General features: G+C 45.1%; 1 long non-coding RNA gene across 2 annotated transcripts; it reads left to right on the top strand.

Annotated features, from left to right (window-relative positions):
- Positions 1–30: 30 nt before the first annotated feature.
- On the top strand, positions 31–21,821 carry LOC144934614 (uncharacterized). Of its 2 annotated transcripts, none has more exons than XR_013637182.1 (4): positions 31–191; positions 3,495–3,576; positions 19,888–19,981; positions 20,352–21,821. It is a non-coding gene; the product is annotated as an uncharacterized LOC144934614 (long non-coding RNA). The 2 variants fall into 2 exon arrangements; XR_013637181.1 differs by having other exon boundaries at positions 20,347–21,821.
- Positions 21,822–22,307: the final 486 nt, after the last annotated feature.

The following is a 22,307-nucleotide window of genomic DNA, read 5'->3' as shown; positions in this document are numbered from 1 at the left end:
GTGGTCTGGCAAAGATTTCGCGCCCAAAGGCTCTCAGCAAACTTCACACAAAACTTCTCTCCTCCCTCCCTCCCTCTTCTCCTCCTCCTCCTCTCGCTCTGGATTCGCTGCCGGCCCTGGCTGCCACGCAGCGCCGCCTCGGCGGTACAACAACAACGAAAACAAGGAGCCCCAAAGTTTTCTCGTCTTGGGTGAGCCCCCCCTAGCGGGAAGACACGAGCGTGATGGATCAACGACTTACCGCCAGTGCTGCTTGCGTCTGTGTGTCTCTGTGCGTGTGTCTGGGTGTGTGTCTGTGTGTGTCTCTGTGTGTGTGTAGTGGGGCGGTTAGCGCGCTGCGCTACGAACCTGGCGACCCGGGTTCCATTCCCGCTCACGGCCAACACCTAAGTCCACTCAACCTAAAATTAGTACCTGGTGCGGTGTGTAAACATCGCCGCTAGGGAGATAAAGGCGGCCCGGCGTGGTGTTGGCCACCCACACCCTCGTGTGCCGTGCTCGCCTTTATAGGTGCTCGCTAACAGCACTTGCCCCTACAGTCTGTTACAGGCTATACTGGGGATCTTTGTAATATCATCGTGATGATACACCCATGCCAATGTTGAGCGGACCTTCGACATTGGCATTTGCCTCCTGAAGCTATCGCCTCGTGGGAGCGAAGTAGAGACGTGGAGCATGAGAAGCGCTGTTCAGCGATGCACTTTGCGGCACCGTCCACCACATTGCAACGCCTCTAGCACCTGCTGTGCTTCGTAGTCGCCCATCCAAGCGCTATCCAGGCACGTGCCCTGTTTGGCATTTTTAAAATTGGTTGAGCATCGCCGCATTGAGGGTGATTTTGATCATACTGGCGTACATACGTTTACCAGTTTCAAGGAATTATATTTACCTAACACGAGATATGTGCTTTTGAAAAGGCTAGTTTTAAACGTCCCATTGTTTTGTGTCATATTTATGAATGCAAAGCACACTTGTAAGTTCGGAAATATATGCATGTTGTGTAGGGAATGTGATCGATATATGCAGCCGTTAATACTTTTACAACTCAGATTTTTTATATAAAAAAACCTCTAGCGCATGTCAAAATATGTATTTTGCATGACCTGAAAAAGTGTCACGGGACGACTGATAAGAAGAAAAACTTTCAATATTTTAGGTCATGTCTATAGGAGACGAAAGTGCTCATAAGTTAGACATTTCCAAAATGAAATTGCTGTGCAGTTGGCTTTTTCAAATAACAACCCGATGGTTATGAAAACATTTTAAAGTAATGTTGGCTATGGACATAGATTAGATTACATTAAAGAAAAACCACGGAGCTGCCAAAAGCAACACAATCTGCGTATATACACGCACACGTATATACAAGCACACGGCAACGCATGGTACAGAGTATGACGTATGCTATCTTGGTAAAAGCTCCCAGCATCAATTGCATTTCGTGTTATTGTATCTTCACATTTTTATTTACCCTACTCATCCATTGTTGCCAACTCTTCAAAATTTCGATTTAAAGCTTTCGTGACTGCAGGGATTAATCTTCTTGGTTATTTCGGTAAAATCACGTAGAAGGGAAATAATACAATAATAAAAATAATAAAATAATAAAAACCAAAAAGCGTAAAACATTTGCTCGCCTTGAAATGGCAAATGTCTTACTTTCTTCCCGGATTTATTTTCCTAGCCTAGAGAAGAAAGTGCAAGGGGTACGGTGGAGGGGGAGGCGATGTTGCTAGGCCCGTAACAGTCAAGCATTGTACAATAATGGGGCGCAAGGGCGGGCAAAGAATTGGGAGAGAGGCTTGTGCGTTGGGGCGTGCCTTTGGGGTATTGGAGGAGAACGCAGCCTTCCCATGGGAACCAAGGTCATCGGGGCCAAAGCAGAGCATCCTACGGGGGGGGGGCTGACATTAATTTGATGTGATTGATCACCAATTTCTGTATTTTGTTGTTGTCAAGTTTTGGGGCCCCCGCCGCAATTAGGAGAACTGGCACGAGACACTAATTCGGACGCATCTGGGTGCCGAGAGCGGTGAGCTCAGTGCGCAGGAATGCCCGTCGGCTCATTGTGGGAGCATCCCCGCTGCAAAGAAACTGGAACCAGTGCGGCAATTAGCTCATTAGGCATTATCGAAGATCCTAACAGCACATTTACCGAACTAATGAAATGTTCCCGCGCCGGAGACACAATGGACAACAGCTGTATCCACACACGTCCCCCCTTCACGGGGCGGTGGTTAAATCCGCTCCGATGATGGTCCTTCTTAAAGGCTTAACGACGACCCTTCCGCAGTCTCGTTTGCTTTGAGGCAAGGCGATCTCAAAAGCACACGGTAGCAAACCCTTGAAGCGGTCCTGCCTTGTTGCAGTCGCGTCTGCGGGAACCGTGGGTGCTGAAGCGCTGCTTTATATCGACGCCTCTAGGTTCATTATTCACGTGGACTACTAAGTGTGAAATGTTTTTGATATATGAGTTCCAACCTCCAATTTGCCCAGTTGGCAATGCCCCTGGCCGTGACCCTGTTTGGCTGTGTCTCGTCACCGGTGAACCTTTTACGAGCCGGTAACGAGTCCCATCTGTTGTCAACCCACCGAGGTCACACTGCGGATGACCCACACTTGCAATCAGGGCCTTCGAGTATAGGGCGAAATATTATAAACTACTTGCACATGTTGTTTTGTGTTCATTGTACAGTGAGCGAGAATGTTAGTGCACGTCTTCTCGGGCGTGTATGCAGAGTAGCCCTAAAGTTAGTTCGCTGACATGAAGTCAGACGTGAGCTACATCGTGGGCCAGACGATTCGGATGGTCACAACAGCTCGCTTATTTATTTGACACATTCCATCGGTAGATGTCTGAGTATTAATCTGAAACAGTATTGTGACTAGAATTACTGAAACATAATACGTCCTCAACTTAAGCCAGTGTGTTAATTAAATATAACATTCTTAAAGTTATGACTGGCCTTTATATACACGTATTACATATATGTAAGCAGGCAATATGCCTCATTCCCATTGTCTGTCCCTAAATGTAAAACATGAAAGTATTTTTTTACACATCCCGCAAGCCACACTGCTATCTTTTCGCCGTTTTACTTAATTACACTGATGAGTGTTGATTAGTGAGGGGGCGGGGGTCAGGATCATTTCAGGTATCACTCCGAACAATAGCCCTGGTTGGGAATTGAACTGGGCTGACCGGGTTTATCGCACAGTGCAGTCACAAAATGCAGCACCGCTCCACTATATGCACGGTAATAATAATTGGGAATTGATCCGCCAAGTGACACATGTTACACGTACAGTGGTCCGCACTTTTGAATATAGTTACAGGACATTGTATTGGCATTGAAGCAGAAAAGCAAAGTCAATGCCTTGCCTTTCAGAAACTTCCATAATAATTAAAATCGTGGTACAGTTACAATTTTCAGCTTCCTCAAAAATAAAAAATGCTGGTGATTTTAAAACTTAATTGCATTTTTCTCTTCCAGGTAAGGACTTGTGGAAAGGCTCAAGGCTGAGAAGCATCGGCAACACCGCCAGCACACCTGTGGAGGAGCGCAGCTTACCGCGGTGATTGCCTTGCACGCTGTGACCCACCGTGGACACTGCATTGCCCGCAGTCACAAACATGACAAACCGAAGGGACTCTGGAAGGTTTGTTACACGTCATTTAATTCGCGAGCGATTTGGGCGTCACGAGCGGTGCCGTTGACTCATGTCTTCCGATCCAGAGGCTCGCAGAAATACACAGCGGACAAAAAAAAAAGATCCGTTTATGTAACGGCGCAAATTTAGCATCCAAATGTCACCGGACGCCTTAAGGGTTTTGAAACACATGCCACAGAAATTGAGAAGGAAACTGGCCATTGCAATCATGGGTTTAGGCTTGATTTTGTTTGGAGGGGAAATGACCACTCTATTACATGGGGGAAGTTACATGACCAAGACCTGCCAGTGCATGCGTCTGCCTCTGTAGTGGCTTGGTGGTTAAGCGCACACTGCACGATGGACATACTCACTTGAATTCCATTTCCCGGCCAAGGCTAACATCAGCGGCAATTGGTATCAAAACTTCTCCTGGGCCTCACCTTGAACCACTAAGCCTTAAATTAGTGGCTGGTGCTGTGTGTAAACATTAGTACTGGAGAGACAAAGGTGGTCAGGTGTGGCACTAACCACATCACCCTCTCGCGTTATATACTGGCCTTGATAGAGCTGGGGCAATTGGGCAATTGTGCAATTATGTTGATTAATTTATTTAATATTATAATCGATGACAGTACTTTTTAAATCCTTTATATTAAGTTCACTTGCTTGCTTGCGCACTTATGACCGTGCAAATCTTTCGGTCGTTTTTTAACCCACTTCCCGTGATCCAATCGAGCTGACATTTTGCACACAGACTCGTTGTGCGTGAGAATTTATTTTCGTGAAATTTTTTTTCCAAAATTTTCAACATTTTAGGAAACATTTTTTTTTATATTTAATTACCAATTGCTTAATGGTGGCAGGCAATCATCTGACCCATAGGTGGCAGCCATCTCAAGCCAGAGGACGAGAGGACTCTAGCCGCCCGTTTCAAATACCAATGTGGGCTGGGTTGTGGCCCATTGAACACGTACTGTAATTTATTTGCCACGCATATAAAGGATTTATAGTGAAAAACTTTGTTTTTACGGGTTAATTGTTTACCTGATCAATTACTCAGGCCCTTGCAAAATGGCAGCAGCCCACAATTTCCACCCACCGAAGGCAAGAAACCCCATGCAAGCCACGCCCAGCTTGCCGTGGATGACGATGTCACCAAGCCACGCCCATCACCTTCCATTCAGCAGCACACGTCAAAGCTATTTGTTCCAACTATTTTCGTGTCATCCCATGAATTGAGTAATCAAACCAATGCAGCAATTGTTTGGGGGACTCAATCCTTTGAATAATTGGAGAGGCCAGCTCGAGTATTTTGTCATCCTTAAAACATCCACCACCGATTGTGAGAGTTCTGCGCCAGGCTGGTCTACAACGAGCTGAAAATGTCCACGGCTGAAAGCCAAGTCCGCCCAACAGTGCCGCGCGTTGTGACACAGCATTGCGTGGCGTTGCACCAGCAGACGCTCTTGGGTTCAGGGTTTCTTTTAAATGCCTGCTGCACATTGCAACCCACGTGCATTCCAGAGCAATGTTCCCAAGGGTGAGTTGTTTTGGCCAAGGATTGTGGTGGAATTAATCACATCCATTGACTCCGTGCAATTGAGTTGCTAAACATTTGCCGCTGTGTAAACTGATTTTGGAGGAGGGATTGTCTTTTTCAGAAGGTATACTTTGGTACATTTCAACAATAAATTACAAAACAATCCAACTGCCTTTAGAAATATGTGTTTATGAAATAAAATAAACTATACGGTGCCGACCGCTTCCCCTGTTCTGTTAGATTTTGGGAAAGGATGTCACTGCTGACTGCATTTCTTAAAAGTCCGGTTGTGAAACTTTAATGAGGATGTAAGATGATGTAGCTGAACCATAGCAGGATTACCACACAGAATCCCCCAAAGCATGCCACCATATTCACGTATGACAAGAGTCCAGTGCCACACACATATGTGTATTTGTTTTCCGCTTACGACAAACCAAACATTACCTTTAGTGAGTTTAATTGTGGGCGATACAAAAAAATTAAACTTTATTACATTTTAGGATCTCATTATCTACATTGTTTGTGGAACAAAGGGATATGGGGCTCGATTCTGAGTGGTCAGGTGGTGGTGTGACAATTATATATTTACATATTTGCTTCAAATGCTTCCTTACAAATGATGAGGCACTTTATTTAATGATTATAATTATTCCGATTTGGCTTTAAAATAAGCCCAGCATTAGGTCAGTGTAACGTGTTCCCGTTTCGTTTCAAATGTTAGACTTCTCTTCATAGGTATACACGTATGCATCTGAGAGATGTGTAAGACTTGAGGAAGGTTCCTCTAAATATCTCTTTTTTTATTTCATTGTTTTGAGAGCATAGATGTGCGTGCTGGCGTGTGTACAGTGCACATACATGAACGTATGTGCTGTGCAGTGGAACTTCACGCCATTCAGTTTCTAAACATTTGCTGCTGTCTTCTTGGTTTTTTCGGTAAAGTCACGTAGAAGAGAAATAATAAAATAATAAAAATAAAACATAATAAAATACAATTCTCACGACGTTTCGGCCACAACGCAAGCAGCCGTCCTCAGGTGAAGAACAGGTCCGTCAGACGCTGTCTTTCCGACAGACCTGTTCTTCACCTGAGGACGGCTGCTTGCGTTGTGGCCGAAACGTCGTGAGAATTGTATTTTATTATGTTTTATTTTTATTATTTTATTATTTCCCTTCTACGTGACTTTACCGAAAGAACCAAGAAGATGAATCCCTGCAGTCACCAAAGCTTTAAATCGAAATTTGCTGCTGTGTTCACTGACGTTGCGTCGGAGTTTTTGCTGTTGTATATGTTGTGGACATTTTCACGACGATTTACAACGTCACATTCCGGTTGCCTCTGTAATGCGCGAGGTTTTTTTTTACATAGTTCCATGCGCTCACCGGTGTTGGCATTGTTCCACTCAAACACGCGCAAGGTCACGACACCGACTTCTGATTCTGCTCACCAAATATCTGAGTTTTACGTCAGTCACGTGATGTGAGCACGCGTTGTAGTCCGGTGTGTTGATACTTGAGCAACTAAAAAAATGGAAACGTTCAACGTTGTAACATCACGTTATGTGAAACGTGTGGGGTTAACGGCAGGAAAATCCGGAGTGCAATTCGTCACTAGTATAGATCAGAGGGCTCGCATAATGCGCATGCATAATTTACGTGGACTCATTAACCCCCCCCCCCTACTTTGCGCAGGAGCGCAGAAGCGTGGTCACCACATCTACGCCTCTATATAAGGAACGAAACAGGTAGACTTCTCCACAAATCTGGCTGTCGCCTGATGAAGCTAGTTGTAATTACTGGCGAAACGTCGTACTCAGATTGTAAATGTTGTAGCTTAGCTCTCCAACACACCGGTGTGCTGTACTAGTGACGAATTGGCCACGTTCTGTTTACGTGACAACCCTTACTAGTTGGCTGTGTCGGGTGGTGGCGGGTTTAACGACACATTTATATAATTAAGCGATCTAACCCAAAAAAAGGAGTGCAATTGTTGACATATTCATTTTTTTTAATGCCCTCATCCCCAATATGAAGACACGTGTTTAGTGGCTGTCAATTGGCAGGTCATGCGCCTGTGGGATTCCAGTGTGGTTACTTTCACCTCGACTAGAACGTCTGGCCAGCGTGGAAGAGTAGGCCAAAAACCATCTGGGCGGGTTGTCTGCTAGCAGTGGCGTGAGCAAGCACCGGCACGGTCGAACCCTTACCATCACGATAGTTAAATTATTATAAATAATATAATGTGGCTGTGAACTCGGCTGAGCGTTAGGTTAGTGTCATTTTGGTGGGGCCGCGGTGGGGGGGGGGTCCAAATATGTATCATGCATACACCATAAGAATCTCAGTGATGCATAAGATTGTGGGCTCTACGCTCATGGGAAGATCTCTTTTTCATTTGATTTTGTTTGGGTGAGGTTAGAGCATTGGAGTGCGTGCTGACATATGGTACAGTCCACGTAGACGAAAGTGTGCGTGTCGGTGCGCACACCGCAATAAGTGCCGCACAAGGAGGGCTGCATGAGGTCAGGCTGACACATGTGGTGCGTAGGAGGGTTTTATTGAAACCGCCTGCCATCAAATCTCCGCTCGGAATGATTAAATACTTTCTTTTATTAAAGAGTGATACTGTAACAGAACTTTTCATCGTGCAGAGGGGGTGAGTTGTGATTGGAAACAGACGGTTGTGTGCCAGATACTGTTTTGAGAAGAAGGACAAAAAATGTAATATCTTAATGGTGTGCGCAGTAACATCCAGCGGATTCTGAAATTTCCAAAAAACACAAAGGCGCACAATGGTAACCACGGAACAATGATCAGCGTGTGATTGTACACGCGCGTACAGGGTCGTCCATATGTCTTAAGACCCTCAATTAATCATCTAAAACTTCGTATCTATTTTAATGAAGGTTTGTTCCAAACAGAAATGAATATACAGAAGGAAATAAAATGTTAGGGGTCAATAATTTGGACATCGGGACCACCCAGCAGTTGGTGCGAATTTGTAAAGCGACCTCTTGGCGACTGGATGCTGTGCGTGTTGCTGCCGATGCTGTCAGGATAATAACCACAGTGACATTGTCACATGAGCGCCCTGGTTGATCAGACGCCCCTAGTGTGGGTACAGCCCCAGGTGCAACTCCGAGCTCTCAAGCCCCACAGCTCCCCCGGACCAGTGGAGGGGGGGACACGAGGCACATGCAACCGAAGTGAACACGTCGGGTAACAAGCAGCTCAAAGGGGCCCTGGATTCATGGGGGGGGGGGGGGATAGCGGTGAACCAAATATCCGCTCAATTTTAAATAAATAAAAAATCTAATGAATCAAACTCATCCATATCGTGCTACTGACTATCTCAATCTCTTCTCTCCCATGTAACTCAATCTTGGCCTCGCGCTTACAGGGTGGTCCACATGTCTTGCGACCCCCATTTAATTCTCAAAAAGGTTATGTTTTTATTTGTCTTACGAAGGTTGATTTAAAACAGAAATGAATATGCAAAGGGAAACATTATAGGGGTCAATTATTTGGGGGGGGGGGGGGTCGTAAGACATCTGGACCACCCTGCATATCTCTCAAATCTCTGTTCAATCTGTATCTCTCTTCTTTCTTGGCACCTCTTACCTGTCGTCTAGATATTTTCTTTCAATTCACTGGTATTTTGCGTGGAAATGCAGCAGCACCCGAAGAGAGTTTCTGCTCCGGACCCCCAATGGGCGAACCGCCACCAACCACTGCTCACAAAACATTCCTGTTAAAATACGCTCTCAACAAATGACGCGTTCTTGACCTGTCCACTCGCACAACGATCGCAGCATCGGTGGAGCTGATGCAAAACGCGCGGTTCACTGATGTGACACAGCTGTATGGGACCTATGGCATGCTTGATTTAAAATTGCACTGCGCCTTGTATTATTTCAATTAGACGCGCCTGACAGTAGCGCTCGCCAATGTGAGGCACATTGTGTGCGGGAACTCGAAGTGGCTGAATTACAGGCCTCGGTTACCAATGTCATTGCCAATGGTGGCCTCGGGCTCAAGAGCGGTAATGCGAGGTAATGCTTGCGTGAAATTACTTCACGTTAATTGTGATTTATCACACTCGGGGATGTCGTGCCCACTCGTGGTTCTGACATTACCCAATATAAATGAGCGAGGGTCGTGTTTATTTAATAACTCACGAAACGAAAACTAACATTCATGCCCCTTTTTATATCCGCTGCTAGATGAAGACCGCCCCCTATTAGCTTTGGCCAGCAATCAAACTTAGATTTCTGGGGGCGCCAAATCACTGCACCACCACTGCCCTTGTTTGTTATAATATCACTCACCAAAATAAACCAACACTGACATGTCTATTGATTGATTACATTTATATTTCCATTATACCACGACCAGAATAATATCCGTCGTCTATTAAAACAAGGTGGTACAATCTATAAATACGTTTACAACAAACCGGATTGTTTGTACGTATGTGCACATGTTATAGACAGGTTACTTCAATACTTTCTCCAATTAAAGTTAGCCACTACTGTAACAGGCATGCTCAGGGGTCTGCTGCCTGCGGCTCGTTAAAGACCGCCTCATGACATTATTTATTGAGGACAGTTTCGTATTCACAGTGCATTGTGGCTCTTCAAATATTCCGTTCTTTATTTCTACAGAATTCGTCAAAAACAACTCCTCTTCTTGTTACTTTGGTTGCCGGCCATGCAGTGGCGTAGCTAGGATATTTTGCGTCTGGGGACGAACTATATAATTGGCGCCCCCCCCGTTTAATCACATACCAAAATGTAATTACATGACATGTAGGCTGTGTGTGGTGGGATATATAAACTTTTAGGTTGAGGTGTAGATTTGTGCAGTCGTTTCAGGCTGCCGCGCCCGCCGCAATAAGTTATAATGTAATGCTGTAAGCCTCATTTTGGCGCCCCTTTACCTTGGCATATGTACCCCCCTGCCCCCCCCGTAGCTACGCCTCTGTGGCCATGGTGCTGTGGTGGAGCGGTGAGCATACTGTAGTTGTAATCCAGAGGCCGCCGCTTCGCATCTCCCAGCATGGCAGCTGAAACGACAGGGCACGCTTTTGAAATCCACCACATTTTCCCACCCAGCAGTTTTAAATGGGTAACGCCACAGCTCAGTCGATCGGCAGGTTTGTGGTGTGTGGTGGGGTAAAGTGCTGATAGTCCGACCTCTTTCAAAAATTCTGAACAGCGTTCAAGAGTGGGCCAAATTATCTTCTAGAGAGGCTCTTGAGACCTACCTCTCGTGGAAGTTCTTCTGCTCGCAGTGGTGGGAGCAAGCAATTGCAGGGCTGCACCTTTACCTTTCACCTTGTAACAGCCAAATCCACTCATATCACTGTTCAGTCATGTTACCATACACTTTTCATCCTGCAACACATTAAACACACAAAGGCATCCTCCATTTTTGCACGCACTTTTTCATGTTTTGTTCCCCACATTGGCAAAGTAATTTCACCACCAAGACACGGACACATTTTCTCTGCAGCTTAATTTTGCACACAAATCATTTTCACTTTAAACAGGTAAGGGTTTGCTAGGGGGCCCGCCCAGTGTCGTTTGCACGCCGTGCTGTGCAGAGTGAGTTGGCAAAGGGGCTGGTGTTGTTGGGGGGGGGGGGGAAGGTGGAGCTGGGTTTTCATCCCTGGGGAGGGGGGCTCTGTTACCGGAGATGGCGCCTCGCACGTGGCCGGCTTAGCCCGCACGCGCCGGCGTCCACGTGTCGCTACAGCGCGGCCCCGGCGCGTTATTACACTGGCGGGCCGCATCCTCTGGGTCAGGTCACTCGGCAGCTGTCTAAGCCCCCAGTGCCTGGAGGTTTTGGGATTTCCTCTGCGTGCTCTCCCTCTCTCTCTCCAGATACCGCAACATCTGTAAGAACTCCAGAGTGATGAAAAAAATCAACAACTATTCCCGTTGTTTGAGTCCAGAGTTGAGTGCAGTGAGGGTGAAGCGGTGTTGGTTTAATGCACCTCTTCAATCATCTTCTTGTTCGTCAGCTGTTGTATGTCCACTGCTGGATGAAGGCCACACCATGCAGTCACCATTCCCCACTTTCTTTCTCGCTATTAAACATGCACTCGGCTCGTTGTTCTCTATGCAGTGGTCATCCTATCAGATGCATTCCCTCCTTTGGCTGACATTCCATCACCAACTTTGCCCATCGGCCTTCGTCCGCACCAGTGACGTGTACCTTGCCGAAGTCCACTTCCTTTTCTTCAAAGTTAAAATGACTTCTGGGATTTGATTTCTGATTCATGCGTCCTTCGATCCGTCTCTCAGTAAAATTCCCAGAGTGCAATTCTCCATGCTTGTTTTGTACACTTGTTCCGTTTTACCTTGCCAGTATCCATACAGTATTGATGATCAATACATCACAGCTGGCAACAAATATTTACTTGTGCATTGGCTTAGTTTAAAATACTTGAAGACAGTCGTAATAACATGATGCAGTATTATGTTTTTGTTTTATTCTAACCACTGCTATTATGATTGTCAGTTTGTGTGAGGGAGGTAGGGAGGTACAGAGGTAAAATTTTAATTTCAACTCCCCACTGCCTCCTATACACATTCTGAATTACAAGACCTCTCACACCTGATTAATGTGTTTGGCTCAGCTTCGTTTTAAAGGCATTTCCATCCCCCGCGAGGGAGGATTTTGGATTTGTTTAAGCAGTGGTCATGGAGCAGGAATTTGTGTTCAGGCCCTCAATCCTATTGAGCTGCAGTGGGATTTCATGTGGAATGTCAAGGTCGCCACGGGGATTCTATTGTCCAAAGGGTGGATGGGATTGGGATCTAACGTCTCATATGGCACTATTTACAGCAGGATACCTCCTGGCACTTTTCCTGGTGGTAGGGGGTGATACACTAGCTTCAAAACACCTGGGCTAAGACGAGGGTCCCTACTGATTAATCATTATCCCATATCGCTTGCATAGAGAGAATGATCTGACATTGCTCTGTGTACTCTGCTTTGTACGTATGTATGTTGAACTTTTTTCTTACTGTACATCGCCAACTGTGCTAATCGGAGGTACTTGCCTCCCACGTAGGCCTCGGCAAGGTAAGGTAATTTACCCTTTTTACCGGGTAAAAGGGTAAGGGCAAAGGGTAAAGGTGTCGACATGCCAAGGAGTAAGGTAAAAGTAGGGTTAAGGTAGCTCGGAAGAATTACCCGGTAGGGTAAAGGAAGCGCAAAGTATTACCCGGTAAATACGGTGCCTTGGTTACCGCTAAAAGCTCCGTGGCGCAGTCCGTGGCCTCCATTTAATAAGTAATATTAAAACAAACTTTATTAAAAACACGCTTTTATAAAAATGTGCTAGTAATGACAGAACTCCACGACTCCAGGAAGTGGCCCCAAAGCTTGCCATAACGTAAGGGACCGTGGACAATTACAGCCAACGTTAGTTGAGCGTGGACAATTAGACCCAAGCCGAAACATCACATATAAAAAATAATGTTTCAAAATATATATTTTTTATTTTTTATGATAGAATATAGTATTGTCATCAGTATGACATAAGTATACCAAGTTTGCAGTCGATACCACATTAGGAAGTGGGTTAAAATTGAGTTACAAGATTTGAGGATACGACAACGATGACAACGACAACAACGACAACAACAAGCGTGTAAAATTGGAATCATCGAGAGTATTCTATATGAATTAAGCGCTCTACCTAGCATTTACCGTTATAAACATTTTTCATGTGTAGTAGTTTCCTAGTAATTACCCTGTAATCGGGTATTTTATATGGGGTAAGGGTAAAAGGTAGGGTAAAGGTTAGGCTCGTTGCGTTATACCTTTTACCTTACCTGCTAAAGGGTAAAAGGTAGGGTAGAGTGATTGTATTGTGGTAAGGTAGGCTCGTTTTTTTACATTTTAACTTTTAGCTTACCTTGCCGAGGCCTACTCCCACGTGCCAAATACCCATTAATGATATTGGCCACACATCTCAATGTGCGACTTTCCTGAAAAAAACGAGGCTTGAGAGACTCAGGGAAACTCTTCTCGCTCGCTCAGAATGATTTTGTTAATCGTCCCAGCACAATTACTGATTTGTACTTATCTTCACCTTAGAGATCTAACAAGTTCTGGATGCATGTAGTGAATGCTTCCAATACATTGGCTCAGATATCAGAGTCCTGAGCCAACGCTGCTGAGATCCTGAGATCTTGGGTTTGAATTTGGGTTGCAGCCATCAGTGATTGAACCATTTTCTCAAGTGTAGTGAGTTTATGGTTTCTATCCGGTTGTCTTTATGGTTTCTGACCAATGACTGTTAAAAAAGTCACATCCCATAAAATTTGGATTTATACTTAATTTGGCTCATTTTCAGCCTGAGAATTAAAAAAAATATTGGCTTGACTTCCATGCAACAATCTCACGGGGCAATGTATGGGAAAGTGTGTCCCCCCCCCCGGCTGGGTAAAGGATACAATGGCTGCTTCAAGTGATTTTTCAGAAGTCTTGTGAACAGTTTCTTCTTCAGCCATTCTTGGACATATGGGGGTGCAATCCTCTGAGAGATTTCTGAATGGGTTCTTGGTTTCATGACAAGATCCCGACAGTACCTTTTAAATAAATTGGGTGTAAAGGATCAGTGTATTTTTAAAGAAGCGACTAAGTGGAGATGTGTGCTATGCCAAGACTGACAGCAAGTGTTCTTGAGCCAAATGTGGCTTCCATTGTGGCTAAAGTCATGCAGACAACTGATACATGTTGCAATGCAATAGACACACGTTTGGGAAGGCTTTCTTTCATTAATGCCATTCCATGTTTCCTAGAGTCACTGGATGAAGGATATATTGCTTGCCTAATTAAATGAAGATTCCCAGCATAAGTGGAGTATGTTGATAAGACCAAAGAACGAGGTCGATGAATCCCAGATGGTGCGTAATTAATTCTGTTTCAGCCTGCGATCCCATAATGAAATGTGAGGTGTGCACTGCACAGACACAGTCTCGTGCTCACTAATGAATGCCTGCAAATACCTATAACCCACGAGGAACAACCGGAGCGAGAGGTACAGATGCAATGTTGGCACTGTGTATAATAACAAGGCAGGACTTGCATGCAATTCAATGCAGTGTGTGTCTCGGCCAAAAACCTTTGCCCCGATTCCGCCGCCGAGTTAACTTTTAGAACCTCATAGATGCATGGAGATGATAGTAGGTGGAACGGTTAACATCGAGACACCGCACCGGGTGCTAATTTGAGGCTGAGTCGACCTAGGGGAAGCCCAGGACCGGTTCAGATAACCGCCACTGGTATTGGCCGGTAAAGCGGGAGTCGAACTCGGGTCACCATGCTCCAAGCGCAGCTCGCTAACCGCTGTACTACCGCGCCATGCACACCCTCACAAGAACAGCAGCGGAAGACTCAAAATGCATTCACCCATCAAGGTTTCTAGTGAGCTGCCCCCCCCTCCCCTTGAGGGTCCCCGGCTGTCTCTGGCTCCAGGCAATGGACCACGGCCTCGGTGTACGTAACGGTGCAGGGGGTGTACGGTTACACTCTGGCTGCAGAGCCTCCCAAGCCCACGCCGCTTGTGGACGTATGTTTCCAATAAGAGTTCTCCGCGTTGCCTGGGGGCAATGGCGCGACGTTGATTGAACGCGTTTTAGGAGCGTGATGCGTCTTTTTCCTCTGGTGCGCCGCACATTTCACTGTCTCTAACAACCTCTGCAAAAAAAAGGAATAATATAAAGCTGCCCTCGGGACGAGGTGTCTACTTTGCTTGGCGCGCATCTGCACGTGGAGATTCTCGTAAAAGTCAGCGACAGCAACAGCGGGGGGTTGTGGGGGGGGGAAAGTCAGTTGTGTGGGTTGTGATGTTGGAGGCAAGAGATTCACGGGGAAAAGTGGTGGCCAAATTTGAGTTCTCATAGAAGAGTAATTAGAACAGTTTCGTTCTTTAAGGTTCACTTCGTAGATTATTATAATTAGCGATGATCAACTTTGTACACATATTTTGTTGTGCTTTTATTATGAACAAATGCAAACATGTAGCAATAAACTCTACATCACTTCCTTGCACAACTGGAGGGAGCCATCGCTGGTTGTAAAGCAGGGCGTTTAACGATCATCTCTCTGAACTTTCCAACTGCCATGCCTTTTGCCAGGCCCATTTTTCCATGTTGAAACCTGATTTTGCTGGTGTATTTTGGATATGCTCGTAGATTTCCATCGACATAAAAAGGCTGCACTTAAAATAAATAACATTGCATGGTTGTTGTTTTACGATGTCGTATTTCAGTACGAGATGTCACCCCAGCTTCCACAAGCTGCACCTGGTTAAGGAACCTAAAGCCCTGTAGACTGAGTATGAAATGAGCACTCGACACTGCTGCAGTGGAAGAAACGAATACTTATTTTCCACTGGTTAACTGAGCCGAGTGGTACCGTGCCGTGCCGAGCCAGCCTAGCATGGCTCAGGAGCCGCCAGGTTATTTTTTCCACTGCATAACCCAAGTTGTGCCACTTACGTAACACGTTAATTATTTTTGGTACGATAAAAATGGTTAACTCTCTTCCTACTGGCGCTGTTTGGCCCAGCGCAAGTCAGATGTTTTGTGAGGCCAGAGTTTCACGGTCTGGTTATGATAAATACGCCAGTGGAAAAAACCCACCTGTACCATCCCATGCTGGCACTGTTTGGATGCGCCAGTAGAAAAGGGAGTTCTGTGAGTAGGCATGTCACGATATACTCCACCTTATAGTGATTTGAGGAATGTCCATGGTTTAAGGTTATCCATTGATTCTCAAAAACATATATTTTGGCTTATGTTTACCGTTTCATTTGTATTTTCACGTTGTTATCTCGCTCACACAATTTTGTTCGCTTCAGTAGACTAAATGTAACAATAACACATGAAATATGTTCGTTTTGCACGTACATTGTAGATTTTCACACGCACGATAAGAGTGAACTTGAGTCGATGAATCAATGCATCATTCCGACCCGAATGCAGAACGCCGACGGCCTCGCTGCAATCCAGCGACATTCGTCTGTGCCCCCCACCCGCCTCACAGGTTTTCATCACAGCCTCTGTTATTACTTACCTTGGCGTACGGAACGTGCCCATACTGCAGTGTTCAAGCTATATAAATAAACAGTCATTAATAATGCCTGCTCCTCCGTGCTAGGTGCCGGGGGTGAAGAGAGACGTGGTTGGGGGTGGGCGGGTTTTGAATAGAGACGGGGGGTGGTGGTGGTGGTGGGGGCGGGTACACTGGGTTACAAACCACCGACTTTGGGGGGGGACCTTTGACTGACCTGGGTTGTCCGGCATTCCTGCCCTTGTGGCCGCAGCTGTCTGCCGTCGCTTAATTGCAGAGTAATTTTTGGTCGGTGCAGGTTGGTAATTTTGCTCACCTGTGTCAACTTCTGAGATGCACTGTTTTCATACCGGGCACTCGGCATTTGAGCTAAATTAACGACGTTCAAGGATAGTTTTGCCGGCTTAAAAGGCGCATTGGGAATTTGCAACATTGTGCAATTCCTGGTGGCTTGCTTGAAGCCGTGCATCTGGATTTCAGGTATTGAGCTGTCACGAAACAATTCACACTCACTGTGAATTTTGAGTGACCTGCATGAATTGGCAAAAAAAGTTATCTTAGAAAACTGTGCCAGCGGTATTGAAGGCAGTTTTTTTTGTGAAGCTTTTAAATTCCATGTGTCTGACATCGCCTTGATGTAATTCCAACCTTTGCCCTTCATCTCCCGTGAACCTTTCTACCCATCCCTCACCTACCCATATCCTCCCTTCCCCACACTTCTAAACATCTCCTGTGATGTTTTTTTTTGCAAATTCATGGAAACATGTAGCATATATTCCAGCTTGGATTTCCAAGAGAAAAGATTTACAGTCCCAGAGAAGTACAAAAGCATTTGGCTTGATTTTAGGTGGCATGTGGTACAACCTAGGTCTTAAATTTCATCGAAAAATAAAGCGTGAAATTTTTTAACATAAATCATTGTGAAGGGCACATTAAAAAAAATATGTATGCAGGGATGAATTTTCTAAGCGGATGTTTAACACGGAATGTTCAAGCTATTACGTCGCTCGCGTTGCATTGCAAGCATCTGTTGAATTTATAATGTTATTACATATTTGACTAAATCGCATTCAGCGGCAGGGAGAGCTTTCACATTTTTGTAAGCTTCAAAAGGTGTTTACGTTATAGCCAAGATGAACTTCAGAAGTTTTCCATTGTATAAAAATTCGAGGCCACTTGGTGAGCATGAACACATTCGCATATGATAGGCGTAACCATTTTGGGAAAAAATTAAAATGTTATTATAAATTCCGTTTTTTTAACTCTCTGTATTTGGACGGTTAGGAAGGGGTGGGGCTGCATTACAGGCAGGGGCCGAGCCGGTGGAGACGCTGTAGGGCTCATGAAGTGCGGGGACTGGACCTGGGCAGGACCTGGGTAGGACCTGGGCAGGACCTGGGCTGCACTGTAATGGCCCAGGGCCATTTATGGGCCCACCAAATGGTTGTGGAATTGTAGCACAAATGTCTGTTGCATACTGAAGGAAGTTGGCCTATAATCTGGATGTCGTGAAAGTACATTGGCAATATGACTTTTTATTTCATTGTGCTGGCAATGGATATTTTTATTTTTGGTTCCAGAATTGAGCAAACAAATATTTCCGTGAAAGTGAGTCTGAATGTCATCATCCTTTAGCTTTTACATTCTTGTATACGGATGTACGATATTGAATGGACTTGAATCCGCGTCCAGATTTATTGCTGTCTCAAATTGACTTCAACGGGGTCAAATTGTTCAAACGCTATCAACATAACAAATTTGCAATTCTTGGCACGCACACAAACGGACATTCAAAAAAAATATGTAAGCTGCCTCATGTGAAGGACAATGGCCCATTAAAAAAAGGTACTGCGATGCTAACATTGCGTTATTTTGTCTTTCTTAAATGTGCCTCGAATGCAGAGAGCGGTGTGATACGTACCGCGTCAAGAATTGAGTGGAGATGATGGGGGTGCATTTTCCCATGTGGAAAGTGGGCACATGGGGGGGGGGAAGGGGTGCTTGATGTGAGGGTGGGAGGGGGGGCGCTTATACAATAGGGGGCACCTGCAAGGGATGTCCACGCTAGCAAATGCCTAGTAGGGAGCCACAGTTCATGTCCACTAATTATCCGCTTAATAATAATAGGAGAGAGAGCGAGGGAGAGGGTGGATGGGTGGGAAGCAGTAAAGGGGGAGGGAGGGGGGGCGAGGGCTGTTGTGCCAAAGTGGGATCACTGAAGCGGTATTTATAACGACTGAAGGTTCCCACCAACTGCATTCTGCCTATTCCGCCCCGACTGCGGACACCTTAATTATTGCACACGAAGGATTATGCTGGATATTAATATTAATATGCCTTCCCGAGAACCATCGGCAGTCAATGTTGTCTTCAATTAACAACACAGATGGATAAATTGCGCTGAATTGCCAATTCACCGCTGGATGTGTGCATATGTCGAGCTTCTTTGGCACCGTGCATCGCCCACCGTCCAACTCGGAGGCGTGTTGCTCGTCGGAATTGGATGACCAGACCTCCTCACCACGCTGACCAGTGCAGGTTGGTGGAGGGAATAAAGGTGCGGCGCTGCAATAGCCTGCTCACACCGCTGCAGGCGGATGGGCCACCCAACTAGGCTCTAGAAAGCCCCTCGACACGGTATATTGGCCTACTCGTCCATGCTGTCCAGACACCTTTGAAAGAAGGGGAGAGAGATACCCACAACTTTACCCCACCACATGCAACCTTAACCCTGCAGAAATGTAATAAACTTTGACGCATTGTTGGAACCTCCGTGCGGGGAGATGGAACCGGTGTCCTCTGTGCTAACTACGGCACAACGGCAGCATCGACGCGACGTGCTCAGGACCTGTTCAGACATCACTCGCCATGGATCGTTAGCTGTGGCTGGGAAGCAAAGCCAAGTAACAGGGTTCACATATACACACATTGTTTTAGTATTGTGTTTGGTCTGCAAATAATGTCGGTACGTTTACATTGAAATGGTTATTTTTGCCAAATAAAATACGGCCCCATGACGAATGTGCAGACACACAGTGATAAAATGCACTAGTTTAGTACAGATAACGTTGACCTCATGCCAATTATCACTTAATATTAGAGCTCATTTTTTCAACTCGTTTTGTACATCTTATCGAGATACCTCTGTAGTTACATGCCATATATGTGGGTAATTATGGAACTCACAGCATTAGTTAATCACAATATCAGGAAGTAAAAAAATACTTTCCTTTGCATACAAAGACAAAGACCTCCCATATAGTCTTAAATAGTCTGTTTGGGGCAAATGCCATTAGCGAACACGTACGAAGTCTGGATCATCGCATGTGAGGGTGGTGTGGCCAGAACCACGCCTGGTCGCCTTTATCTCCCCAGTGCTGATGTTTATAGACTTCACAAGTTACTTGTTTGAGGCTGAGTCGACCTAGGGGAGGCTCACCACTGTTATTGATCATGAGCGGGAATCAAACTCCCAAAGCCGAACACACACACACACGCACTTCATTGTGTTCCAGTCCCTGTTTTCACAGATTGACCACGACAAAAGCAAGGGCTCATTGGAACCGTGTTTTGGTGTGACCTTTGTGTGGGTGCAGATCGAAGGAATCCTGCCCTCCTTTGTCCACGAACAACCCCGGCCCCTTTGGAAATCCAAGTCTGCTTACAGCCCACACATTCGTCTTCGCGGTGGTAAATCGAGCGTGCTCTCAGCTGAAAGCTCCCCCCAAAGCTGATGTCCATTGCTGGCACAACAGTTCGCACACACACACACGTGCACACAGCATTGCCCATGTGACCCATTACAAGAAAAGTATTCCAATTAGCCTCATGTGCTCATAAACAAGCACCACTCCCCCCTACCCGCCACCCACTCGCCAACAATGCAACGTTTGTTGAATGTTTTGAAAACAGATACACTGTTCTTCTTCTCTGAGAAGTCACATTAAGTTAAAAGCAAAAAAAAACAAGCTCAATGTCTATTATGTTCACCTCTTGTGGTAACAAAAGTTCTGTTTTTGGAATCTCATGGAATTGTTTCACTGTGTTTTTTTCAGCACAGGTGAATGTATGACCAGAGCAATCGTGCCGATCTTGTAAAGCAAGATGTTTAATATCAACGGATTATCCGTACAACATATTTTAAATAAACAAAAAGGTATGGATACTTTTATACCTCATCTACACATTCTATCCTTGCGAGTGGCAATATGTTCAGTAGCTAACAGAAAATGTCAGGGTCTGCTGGCCACGAGAGGGCTTCACGTGAGCGAGTTTGTGTCGTCTTGCTGTTCCCCCCGTTGGATGAGCACAGACCACCGTGGTTTACTGGATGGTCCACAGTGTGGGTGGCATCGCCCAAATCACACTGCGGCTTGGTGTCTTTAATTTCCCATTCATGGAGGAGAGGTGCACATTGGCTTGTTGATGTTCCGATGCAGTTTATGGGAACACCAGTATTCTTCGAGGAATGTCAAAGTCAGGAGGTGTGCGACGATGTTTGGGTCTCGAATGAGGTGTTTGATCTGGATGTCCGCGTTGTTCCACTTCTGTTCACACAACAGTGGCGTTCTTCCGGATCTTGGTGAGATTCTAGGATGGTGACAGCAGCAGCAGCGCGATCCCAGAGTGGGATTCGGGACTCGAGTCAATGGCGAGGAATATTGTTGAGGTCTTTGGTTGATGGATACGTTGTTGTTGGCAAGAAAGCGTATAGAATGTACATATCGATTGATGGGAGAAGGATAATTCTACTTCACTTGTTCAATTGTACAACTGGCACTAGGAAACGTAGCAATGGACTCATAACCTCAATCATTCAATGACAGTCATTATTCTTAAGCATTTGTACTTTAAACTTTTTTTGTAATTTACCATTTTTCAATGCTATTGCGGGATCGTGGGGTGATGGCTTTGTAGGCTGTTATCCAGCAGTAGGTTGATCATGGCCGCCGATGGGGATGCATGTAATGATGGGTATAGTTCACAATGGTATAGCCTATAAGCAGTTTTAAAAAGTGAGAATATAACAACATTCACTCAGTGCTATTGTGGATACTCTTGCAAAAAAGAGGTCCCACTCCTAAACGGGAGTCTTGTCACGCCTCTGTTGTGTTCATATGTTTTATAACATTACGGGGGTAGTCGTGTTCTAGTGGTTAGTGCATTGCACAACTAACTCAGCGACTGGGAGTTGAATTCTTGGCAAAGGTTAACAACATTTGAGAGTGATATCTACACCAGTCCCTGCACACCTCTCACTTCATCGACCCTTAATAAGCAGCATGGTGAAGTATGGTCAAACAACAGATATGACTGACAACAGAATGGTGCTTTGAGACATTTGTGAAATGTGCCTTGTAAGTGAAAATTCTTCTTCTTATTATACTGTGTAACAATTATTATTTTTTGTTCCTGGGTAGTAAGTGTTATTTCCTAATTACTTATGCCTCAAAAGTAGAGAAAATTGCTATTATTCCCCACAAACTTTGCTTTTGTGACCAGGACAGTGATATTTAGAAATTGACCTATTTTCCAGAACATTCCAGATAGAGTCACGTAGAAGGGCAGTAATAAAATAATAAAAATAAAACATAATAAAATAAAATAATTCTCACGACGTTTCAGCTACAACGCAAGCAGCCGTCACCTGAAGACGGCTGCTTGCGTTGTAGCCGAAACGTCGTGAGAATTATTTTATTTTATTATGTTTTATTTTTATTATTGTATTACTTCCCTTCTACGTGACTTTACCGAAAGAACCAAGAAGATGAATCCCTGCAGTCACGAAAGCTTTAAATCGAAAAATTCCAGATAGATTCAGTGCTGAGTAAACTTGGAATAACTTCTAGAACATTCTAGAACTTTCCAGTAATATAAGTAATATAAAACATGCTCTCACAGTATATGCATTGTGTTGCATATACTGTCAGAGCATGTTTTCTGTTTGTTTTTTCACCACAAATATCTGTGCTTAATGCAGACATGATACCGTGTAAAAGGTTTCAGTTTGGTGTTT

The sequence above is a fragment of the Lampetra fluviatilis genome, chromosome 1, assembly GCF_964198595.1.
Source record: "Lampetra fluviatilis chromosome 1, kcLamFluv1.1, whole genome shotgun sequence".
Taxonomy (NCBI): domain Eukaryota; kingdom Metazoa; phylum Chordata; class Hyperoartia; order Petromyzontiformes; family Petromyzontidae; genus Lampetra; species Lampetra fluviatilis.
This window is presented reverse-complemented; position numbering and strand designations above follow the sequence as displayed.